This window comes from Pinus tabuliformis, chromosome 6, assembly GCF_031772625.1.
Source record: "Pinus tabuliformis cultivar Carrire ecotype Pingquan chromosome 6, CPIR1, whole genome shotgun sequence".
In the NCBI taxonomy this organism is placed as follows: domain Eukaryota; kingdom Viridiplantae; phylum Streptophyta; class Pinopsida; order Pinales; family Pinaceae; genus Pinus; species Pinus tabuliformis.
The window spans coordinates 584,394,399-584,406,008 of NC_142292.1; the positions used below are offsets into that span (position 1 = coordinate 584,394,399).

At 33.3% G+C, this 11,610-nt stretch overlaps 1 non-coding gene across 1 annotated transcript; it reads right to left on the reverse strand.

Moving 5' to 3' along the window:
- Positions 1-914: 914 nt before the first annotated feature.
- On the reverse strand, positions 915-987 carry TRNAK-UUU (transfer RNA lysine (anticodon UUU)). Its single transcript has one exon. It is a non-coding gene; the product is annotated as a tRNA-Lys (tRNA).
- Between the last annotated feature and the right edge of the window lie 10,623 nt (positions 988-11,610).

The window sequence follows — 11,610 nt, forward strand, 5'->3', positions numbered from 1 at the left end:
AATCAATTAAACAGAGAAAAGCTTATACCAGCTTGGGTGACCACTGAGCAGATGACGTTTCCTAAGCACAACTGTAAGTCCCAACTGAAAGTCCCAGTTGAAGTGGGTGGGTCAGTCGCAACGGCGAGAAATAAATGATCGCTATCGCTTGCCCCATGATGAGAGCACTGATCAATAATACTTGCCCAAAGGATCGCGAACAGATATGAACCCCGTGTGGGTCGTTACGGTAACGAACTATATGATGATCTGATAGTGAAAATCCAACAAAAAGAAGACGGTATATATCGTATTAGTCTTTCCAATTTCTTGTAATAATATAAATTAATTATTTGAAAGAATAACTTCGGCGTGAAGATTTTTGTAACAATGAAGATTCTTGTAATAATATAAATCAATTATTTGAAAAAATAACTTCGGCGTAAATCACATGTAGACAAATGTATGTCTACATGTGATTTACGCCGAAGTTATTCTTTTAAATATTATGGATCACAGAAGCTTCAATTCAACTATAAATCAATTAAACAAAGAAAAGCTTATACCAGTTTGGGTGACCACTGAGCAAATGACGTTTCCTAAGCACCACTGTGAGTCCCAACTGTAAGTCCCAGTTGAAGTGAGCAGGTCAGTCGCAATGACGGGAAATAAATGATCGCTATCGCTTGCCCCATGACAAAAGCACTGATCAATAATACTTGCCCAAAGGATCGCAATGGCGGGAAATAAATGATCGCTATCGCTTGCCCATGACGAAAGCACTGATCAATAATACTTGCCCAAAGGATCGCGAACAGATATGAACCCCGTGTGGGTCGTTACGGTAACGAACTATATGATGATCTGATAGTGAAAATCAGACAAAAAGAAGACGATATATATCGTATTAGTCTTTCCAATTTCTTCCGACTTCGCGCCGTCTGTGGGAATCGAACCCACGACCACGTGGTTAAAAGCCACGCGCTCTACCAGCTGAGCTAAGACGGCCTGTACGACAAATTTGAATATCTAAACTTTATAAAGATTCGATTTAATTAGAGAAAAAAGATAAATTTACGACGGTTAAGGAAAAAAAAAAAACAAAAATATATTTGATATTTGGTAATGGGTAGAATGTTAACCTAAAATCTTGGGGCAGCAAAATTCATACACAAGTTTTCTCTAAATTTTTTTAACAAAATATATTTGAATACAAAGTTCCGATGGGTCTGTGTGGCTTCAATTACATTTCCGAGCTTTTAGTAAGCACTGTTAGAGAAAATCGCTCTACCTGCTGAGCTGAGACAGCCTTCTTTAATTTATTTATTTTGCCAAATTACAGATATTTTCTTTGTTTTCACGTAAAAAATTGCAGAACAATCCTCATGTTTTATTACGCCATAGTGTTTTGTATGTTTGGAGTGCGTATCCGTATGGTTAGATTTAATAATTTATTGTTTAGAGTGGTTATTATTTTTTATATAATTTTATTATGTTAAAGTTATGTGAGTTTTGAGATGATTATGTCACTGAATTTTGGTTACATTAAAGTTTAACAAAGTTTTATCACCATTAATTTATTATTAAATAATTAGATGAAGAAGTTTGATCTTCATAAACTTTGTAATCCAATCTTAAGTATAGCATATCCTTAATACTTTTAAATCTAATTGTAATTAGACATATACTAATTCAGTTTATTAGCATTGGTTGTTCTCATTTTCTTTCCACAGATGCTTGTCTGCTTGGTGCATTGGTGCCACATCTGCACCTTATTAATGGGCTGTCTTGTTTTTCCTGGGGCGCTATTGGCCTTTTGGGGCTTTACTTGGGATCTGTTAAGCAGATTTTCTGGGGTTTATTCCTTTATCTGCTACCCTGTTTGAGGGCATTTCTGGATACTTCTTTTGGATTAATTTTGTAAGTGGCTCGGTCCACGTTTCTGCATATGCTTCTTGCATTTGCAATATGTAATCTTCTTTTATGAATATATCATGCTTTTTCTTCCTGAAAAAAAATAGCATGTTAAGTTCAAGTTAAGAATGAAGTAATTAAACTTGCAAATAAGGCCATAGAAATTATAAGATACTTTCATGATATTTTGATGGATCCTCATTATGGAAAATTGGTTTCTTTTCCTTTTCCTTTCTCCAATTTGTTTAAAAGATAATTAATTTTTCATTAGGAATTATAATTTTCCATTAGGAATTATGAGATACTTTCATGATGATGGATCTTCATTATGAAAAATTGGGATTTCTTTTCCTTTTTCCAATTTGTTTAAAATATAATTATTTTTTCAATAATTTATTTACATATGAATAAATATTATTTTTTATTTTAAAATGTTAGTGAGAATATATGTACTTCAATAGTAAATCAATTTTTATTTATTTTATACTTTATTTATAAATATGGTTTTCAAAATGTACTACAAAGACAAGACTTTCTATTGGAGGTTTTTTAGAAACCCTTAAAAAAATAGCCTTAAAATCCATTTGTAGTAGAGGTCACTAGTGGAGTTGGGCAAATGGATATTTTTGTAGATGTACACTAACAAATTGGTGTGTTATAAAATTATACACATAGGTGCTTAATATCATATGATGCATCATGACATAGTTAATTATTTATAAAAATAAAAACATAATGGTGTGCTTACTACACAATGTGCATCAGTGTGTATACTACTAGATAGCACCAAAAAATGGTTAAAAAAAAAAACCGGTTGTAAAGATTATTTTTCCCAATCCAATGCTATATTCTCACGGAGCCTTAGTGCTAAATCCATATATGAACGACCCTGTGCATAAACAATATGACACACCATCGTAGAATTTTAAACTTAAAAATAACAATGCGCTTATAATACTATATGTGTCCGCACCATTAGTTGAACTAAAGGACCTAGTGCTTAATAGAAAGTGGTGCACCATTGTTGGGTTTTTTTATAAAAATAAAAACCATAGTGCACTATCTATATCAGGTGCATTGGCACATATGCTACTCGATAGCACCAGAAAAAGGTTAAATTTAAAAATGTCGGTCGTAAAATTCATTTCAACCATTTCGGTGCTATACTCCCATGAAGCATCTATGTTATTCCTATATTGAAACGCCCTAGTGTGTAAAGAAAAAGGTGCACCGCTCTAAGGTTTTTAATTTTAAAATTGTAGTGCACTAGGTGAAACCAGAGCACCAATGCGTATACTACTCAATAACACTAAGCAAAGGTTAAATTTAAAAAATGCCAGTCGTAAAATCCATTTTCACCATTTTGTCGCTATATTCCCACTAAGAACCAGTGTTATTCCTGTATTGAAATGTCTTGGTGCGTAAAGAACAAGGTGTAGTATACACAATGTGCATCAGTGTGTATACTACTAGATAGCACCAAAAAATGGTTAAAAAAAAAAAAACTGGTTGTAAATATTATTTTTCCCAATCCAATGCTATATTCTCACGGAGCCTTAGTGCTAAATCCATATATGAACGACCCTGTGCATAAACAATATGACACACCATTGTAGAATTTTAAACTTAAAAATAACAATGCGCTTATAATACTATATGTGCCCGCACCATTAGTTGAACTAAAGGACCTAGTGCTTAATAGAAAGTGGTGCACCATTGTTGGGTTTTTTTATAAAAATAAAAACCATAGTGCACTATCTATATCAGGTGCATTGGCACATATGCTACTCGATAGCACCAGAAAAAGGTTAAATTTAAAAATGTCGGTCGTAAAATTCATTTCAACCATTTCGGTGCTATACTCCCATGAAGCATCGATGTTATTCCTATATTGAAACGCCCTAGTGTGTAAAGAAAAAGGTGCACCGCTCTAAGGTTTTTAATTTTAAAATTGTAGTGCACTAGGTGAAATTAGAGCACCAATGCGTATACTACTCAATAACACTAAGCAAAGGTTAAATTTAAAAAATGCCAGTCGTAAAATCCATTTTCACCATTTTGTCGCTATATTCCCACTAAGAACCAGTGTTATTCCTGTATTGAAATGCCTTGGTGCGTAAAGAACAAGGTGTAGTATACACAATGTGCATCAATGTGTATACTACTAGATAGCACCAAAAAATGGTTATAAAAAAAAAAAACCGGTTGTAAAGATTATTTTTCCCAATCCAATGCTATATTCTCATGGAGCCTTAGTGCTAAATCCATATATGAACGACCCTGTGCATAAACAATATGACACACCATTGTAGAATTTTAAACTTAAAAATAACAATGCGCTTATAATACTATATGTGTCCGCGCCATTAGTTGAACTAAAGGACCTAGTGCTTAATAGAAAGTGGTGCACCATTGTTGGGTTTTTTTATAAAAATAAAAACCATAGTGCACTATCTATATCAGGTGCATTGGCACATATGCTACTCGATAGCACCAGAAAAAGGTTAAATTTAAAAATGTCGGTCGTAAAATTCATTTCAACCATTTCGGTGCTATACTCCCATGAAGCATCGATGTTATTCCTATATTGAAACGCCCTAGTGTGTAAAGAAAAAGGTGCACCGCTCTAAGGTTTTTAATTTTAAAATTGTAGTGCACTAGGTGAAATTAGAGCACCAATGCGTATACTACTCAATAACACTAAGCAAAGGTTAAATTTAAAAAATGCCAGTCGTAAAATCTATTTTCACCATTTTGTCACTATATTCCCACTAAGAATCAGTGTTATTCCTGTATTAAAATTCCTTGGTGCGTAAAGAACAAGGTGTACTGCTATAGGGTTTTTAATTTAAAAAATAGCAGTTCGCTTACGAAATGGTACGCACTAGTGAAATCACTGTAGCACACTAGAACATGGTTAAATAAAAAAACCTACCGTCCTTAAAATTCATTTTTACCATTCACAGTGTTGTAAAGCTCTCAAGCACTAGTGCTACTCTTGCCTCTATGAAGCACCATGTCATCGATGCTTCTCTTGCTTTCCATCCTTCGGTTCGTTTCTCACTGTGTGGCTTTCAGATTTTTTCAAACGGTGGTCAAATTTGTTTTATTCATTTACATGGCAACCATGCCTTCCCAACAAGAAAATATTCAGGTAATGTCTATGTTTCTCTCTAATTTATTTTTTAAGCGGAGTAGAATTGAAAATTAGATAAAAAAGGCCATTGTTTTTAAAATTATTTTTCCCTACGCAGTGCGTTCGATAGATTCGGCTTCCATCGGTTATGGTGCACCCAATAAGTTTACAGGATGCACTGCAAATCGATGTGTTTGGTTGACGCACCAAAGTTTTGTTGATGCATTTGGTAAATTGAAATTCACTAGTAAAAGTTATAATTTTTATGGCAGTGCATTTGATAAAAGTTACTTCCCGATGCATTTATTTTTACCAAATGCATGACTTGAAAAATATTAATAAAATATAGCTTCATGCATTTGTTAACCTAAACATTCCATTTCGGGCAAGCTGCTTACAAACTGACACATCTTACGGGAGAGGCTACCACGGACAACTGTCCACATCAAGAGGGGTCACCAGCACTGATTGATTCACTTTATTCAATTGATTATTCAGCCCCTTTAGCCCTGTTAATATTCGACTTTTCCCTTCGACTTGACAACTTTAGCTTCATCGTGGGGTAATTATTCTTGGGTGGCTGCGAAAAGGTTATGTATACGCATCGGTGCGCAATATTATGTCGATGCACCGCGTTGAAAAATACAAATAACCAATGTGTTTGTATGTGTGCATATTTTTATCAATGTGTTAAGTCGATGTATGCACCGTGGGCGGTGCGTTACCATTTTTGTGGCACCCTGTGTCTGGTGCATTCCTATTTTTTTGACGCACCGAGGATGGTTTTTTATTTTTTAATTGAAAGTTATATGCCCATATTTATAAACACATTTTTCATTTAATAATTTTTTTTAATGTTTTATGTATGAGGTTGATGTATTTTATATGTCAATCATGCAGAGACATCAATAAAGGGAGGAGCAACAACAATAGGAGAAAAGGGTGGACCAATACATTATGGTGTGACTGTGGGAGGCATGAGAGAGGGAGAGTGATTTATACCCTTTCCCTATTACCGCAGCATCCCAAGTCCTCTTAAAGAATGTAGGCCTCCTTAAGTACTATGAGGAGGCTACGTCCCTAAAGGGGCACTATCACTTGTTTGCAAAATTGATCCATTGGTCCTAATCAATTGTATCAACCCACTGAGGAGGACATTTATTTGATCTCTCAGAGATATGTTGAGGATCATGTAGTGCATCCAACATATTTTCAAGTGTTTGGTGGAAAACTATGGATTCCCTCTTTTTGTGCAAAGGCAGTTAGGTTCCTCTCACTATTAATAAGTACCATTGCACACGATACTAGTGATGGGAAACACATTAGTTGCTTTATTTTGTTTTATGTTGATTCTTTGGTGCATAGGCCACGATGTATCAGAGGGTCTTCCTTCTTTTGCAACAACTTTGTATGGCTTTAGATAGATGTCGTGTTATGATACATGAGAGAGAGAACTTCCCTTTTGCTTTTTGTTTATTTTTTGAGAATTCTCTGGAGACGAGACCTACTTTTGACTGTTTCCCTCCTAGGCTAATGATTGAGGTGAAAATTCACATGTGGGGTGAGATGATGCCCAAGAGGGACTAGCCAAAATATCCAACCAGGATTTCTGCCAAGGCACTGACTCTTCTAGCTAGTGAGGATGACCACATGTTTGTGACGGGCCCCAAGGATAATTTTAGGGGCGAATGTTCACCTTTGGCGAAATTAAGGGGTTTTAAATTTTTAGTGGGCGAATATTTTGTATCATAGTACATTTTTACAAATCACCTCAAATAGCCCACCTTATTTTAAGGGAGAGGGTAGAAAAGGTAAATTTAGCCCTTGAAATTAGGACTTACAACCTTCCATTCACCCATTTTCAAGAATAGGTTTTATTTAAGTGAATCCTATGGGCCAAATACCATATTTATAAAAGAGGTATGGTAAATTAATAAAAATATAAATAGGTATGGTAAATAAATAAAACATTTTTTATATTTACTCCATAAGTCACCTTATATACATGTAAGGGTGTAAACAAATAAAAATATAAGTAAAGTGGAGGTATGGTAAATAAATAAAACTTCTTTTTATACTTACTCAAAAGGTATGGTAAATAAATAAAAATATAAATAAACTAGACATATCGTAAATAAATAAAACCTCTTTTTATATTTAGTCCATAACCCTCGTTCTATTTATGAAGGCTCAAGAAAGAGGTTTTATTTAAGTGAATCCTATGGGCCAAATACCATATTTGTAAAAGAGGTATGGTAAATTAATAATAATATAAATAAACGAGAGGTATGGTAAACAAATAAAACATTTTTTTATATTTACTCCATAAGTCACCTTATATTTACGAACACTCAAAAAATGGGTTATATTTAGGTGAAACCTATGGCCAAAATACTATGGGACAAATACCATGGATTAGATTGTTATTAATACCATGCAAAAAACCATTATTAACCCTAATATTAGAATTAATAAAAATAAAGATGGCACATGGTATTGACCCATTGTATTCACCAAAATGGCACATGGTATTGACCCATGGTATTCACCTGGAATGTAGCCTATTTAAATGGGGGAATTAAACCAGCATGTAACCTATGCTAAGATTCACTAGGACTTTACAAAGTTTTATTATTTAGTGAAAGACTCGCCAAGATCTTACAAGATTTTATAATTGAGTAAAATATTCGCCATGCCTGGTGAGAGATTCGCCAAAAAATTATATATACATATTATATTATTGATAAAATCGCCTTTCATTTTTCCTATATACCATGGAGATTCGCCCATTTATTATATTTATAAATTTAGGGGGGGTTCTTAAAATTTTCCCCCGTTTGTCTTCGTGTCATGTCCTTATGCGGGGATGGATTGGCGATAGTGTCCTAACATCCTCTTCACAATGGATGAGCCTACAGATGATAGAGGTAATATTAGTGTTTTCTTTAAATTAATCTAGTTTCATTTCATTGTCTTAATTAATTAGAATAAAATTTATTCTAGCATGTACCTTAAATTGCTTGGTTAAATTGTTTAATTATTGTTCTGTACTATATATTTGTAGATATTGACACATTCGTTGGGGACATGCCTCCAACCCCACTAAATGTAGATATGGAGATGGTCGAGGCAGTGGAGGGTGAGGCACATCCATAGATGAAGATGGGGGTGGGCATCCAACCGTGTAGGGCTACTACCAGATTCAAGATGGATTACTGCAACCAAATTGTTATACTTTTGGTTGAGGAGGGAGTTTTCATTGCGATGGCTTGAGACATCAAGGAAAATCCTATGCTCCTAGAGTTCTTGAGGGATTTTCCACGCAATATGATGAGTCTTATGCATCATATCATTGGAGATACTAGGATATTGGTAGCTGCGAGGAGGGATGGGCATGCAACAGATACACATGAGTCTTCACCCAGTATTGCCCCATCAGATCATGATGATGATCATGGTGATGATCCTTTTGGTGATTAGTGTGGTGATCCTTCAGATACACATTCTTCACCCAGGCGTACTACATCATCGGATCATGATCAGGGTGTCAGTGATCCTTCTAGTAGTACTCCATCTCCTCATCATTCACCTCATGATCACCCACTACCTCATGTTTCTCCTCCTAGAGTAGAACAACCACCTTCTCCTCCACCTCATCGTTCTACTCTTGAGGCAGTTGACCATTCATCGTCTTCTGCTACAAACCAGGCTGCTACTACTACTGTTGTATCAGATATTTGACTTGATGCCATTATATGACTTGTTTGTATATATATATGTATATATGGTGCATTTTTTTCCATGTTGATGTACTTAATTTATATGTTGGTGTTGATGTGTATATTGTTAGGTCATGTTAGATATGTTCATTTATGTGCTTGCATATAGATGTGTATGTGATATTAGTTATTTGACATGAGATGCATATTTGAGGATGTGTGTGGTGATGATAGCTTACAATGCTTTTGTTTTGTTATATGTGATCATAATGATGATGCCATGTTAGATTATTAGATTTGTCTCCTAGCTAATGATGTTTATATATGCTAGAGGTGTATATAATAAGTGATGTTCGCAAATTTGAATGTGTATTTTAGATGATGTTTATGTTTGTTAGATGGCTATTATCGTGATGTTTATTTTTATGAAATTATATTTATTATAAATTATGTATTGGTGAACTTGTATCAAAATTTTATATATGAAATTATATGCAAAACGACATACTTTCTATTTTTTTGCAAAGATATTTATAAATTACAAAGTTTAATATGGTTGAAACTATAATTGTAAAATTACCATAAATGTTTTTCTATTTCTTAGATAGTTCATACATATTCATTCTAACCTAATTAATAAATATTTCAATACTCATAAGGAAAAGATAATTAAAGGTAAAATAATTTAGTTAGTTCTTAATAAAATGAAAATGTGTAACTCATTCAATTTTTAATAATAATAATAATAATAATAAATTATTCAAAAATACAATTTAAACAATGAAAAATTACACATGGTCTATATATAGAGATAGAAAACTACTATAGATTCATCTTAATCACAGATTTATAAAGTACTAAAAGAGATTAAATCTTTTGACATGTGCATATTTTTTCAAGTTTTGCATTCTAGAAAGAGATTTTCATATAATGAGATTTGGTCCCTCTCAGCTCTTGGTAGATCAGTTGTTAAGATGGATCTATACTGATTTATAAAATTAAATCTATTGTTAAATTTAAAAAACTTAAGTTTGAATTTTTTATAATTAATTTAGATTTAGTATAACTTAAAAAAATCTATTTTAATAAAATTTAATCTATCACTAAAGTTATGAGAGTTTCAAGCAATTTAAATTTAATATTTATAGCAATCCTTACCAATTTAAATTAAAAAATTCATTCTCTAAAGAGGAGGAAGAAATGTAAAATAAGGCTTGTGAAGTTACTTGTATTTGGGGATTTGTTTTATTGGAAGTTCTACCTTAAAGAGGCAAGTGAATTTTGTTAAATTGTTGCAAGAAAATGATTCATCTGACTTGTGTCTTAGTTAAATGGAGAAATTCAATTTTTCACATCAGCATGATGACTTTGATTGCAGTTAGCTGGAAGGACATGGCTTATTCTCCAACTTAAATCAGTCAATTCAAGTTTGTAGGCTAGAAGTAGAGTTGTGCATGGGTTGATTGCTAAGTTCTAGCAATCTAGTGGAGTTGTTGTTAGTTAAACTCAGTTATTTGAGCTCTAGTCATTCGGAGTTCAATTTAGTAGTTATAACAGTTGTTAAGTCATTGATCTCTCAATGAATTGATCAATTTACTAAAAATATCCCTAGTCATGCATGGAATTCGAATTGCCTAGTTGAGGTGGAGGAAAAATCACATTGTAATTGTCAATTGTATACTAGTTAAATATACATAGTTTTTGCATTTAGCAGGTGGTCAATTCCTCTATCAATTGCATAAGGAAAAGGGAATTTCCTTATATATTAGGAGCTAATTTCCTCAAGGATTTCACAAGGAAATAGGAGGAAGGCAGAGACCTATTTTGGCTAAGTGTTGGTCAGAGTAGGTCAATGAGAAGGAGATCAATATTGCAGTGTAGGTGGTGCTTCAGGATTGAAGTGGTCATTGTAATAGATCGATATTCTCATTTGAATTAATGCAAAGTAGTGGAGGGGTTTTTACCTTTTGGGTTCCCTTGTAAAATCATTATGTTCCTTGTGTTTTGATGGTTGCGTGCTATTGCATGTGTTTCTATTGTGTGTTTTCCTTTCCACAAATTGAGTAGAAGAAATTTGTGTTTATTGTTTTAAGTCTGAATTCATTAGGAGCTGCAAATTTCTTGCCATTTCTACATGTTATCAGAGCTATGAAAGACTACATATAAAACTTGTTCCATATCTTCTCTTAGAGAACTCTTAGAGAAATTTCGATTTGCAAAGTTTTTGGTGTAGATTCTCTTTAGCGCAGGAAAAATGTCTTTTGCATTTGAGAAATTTTGAGGTCTAAAATGGGTCTCCTAAGGAAAATTATAAGATAATAGTGGAAATAATAAAATAATATTAGATTACATCATCAAATTTTAGAAGGAAAATATAAAAACTACTTTTTCAACCCGTATTTTCAACTTATCTCTCTATTGTTTTGCTCAAATTTCAAGTGGGAGAAGTCGTTGGATGCCAAATTTAATTTCTCATTCCAATATTACCCATGTTGCATACTTTCAATGGGCCATTCTATAATAAAAATGAGAAATACATGAAAAAATATGATTATAATCATGTTTTTCATGTATTTCTCATTTTTCGTGTAGCAGAGTCCATAGAAAGTATGCAAAATGGGTACTCCTTGGATGGAGAATTGAAGTATGCATCCCATGAGTGCTCCCGCTTAGAATTTGAGTAAAATAATAGGGACATAATTTGAAAATATGAATTGAAAATGTAGTTTTATTATTATTATTATGTTTTTACTTTTTTACTCCAAAAATGGTGAATCATCCCCCATGGTTGACATCATCATATTGAATCCTATTGGTTCTTATAAAGTTGGTTTTAGTTGTACATTTTTGTATCGAGGCCCA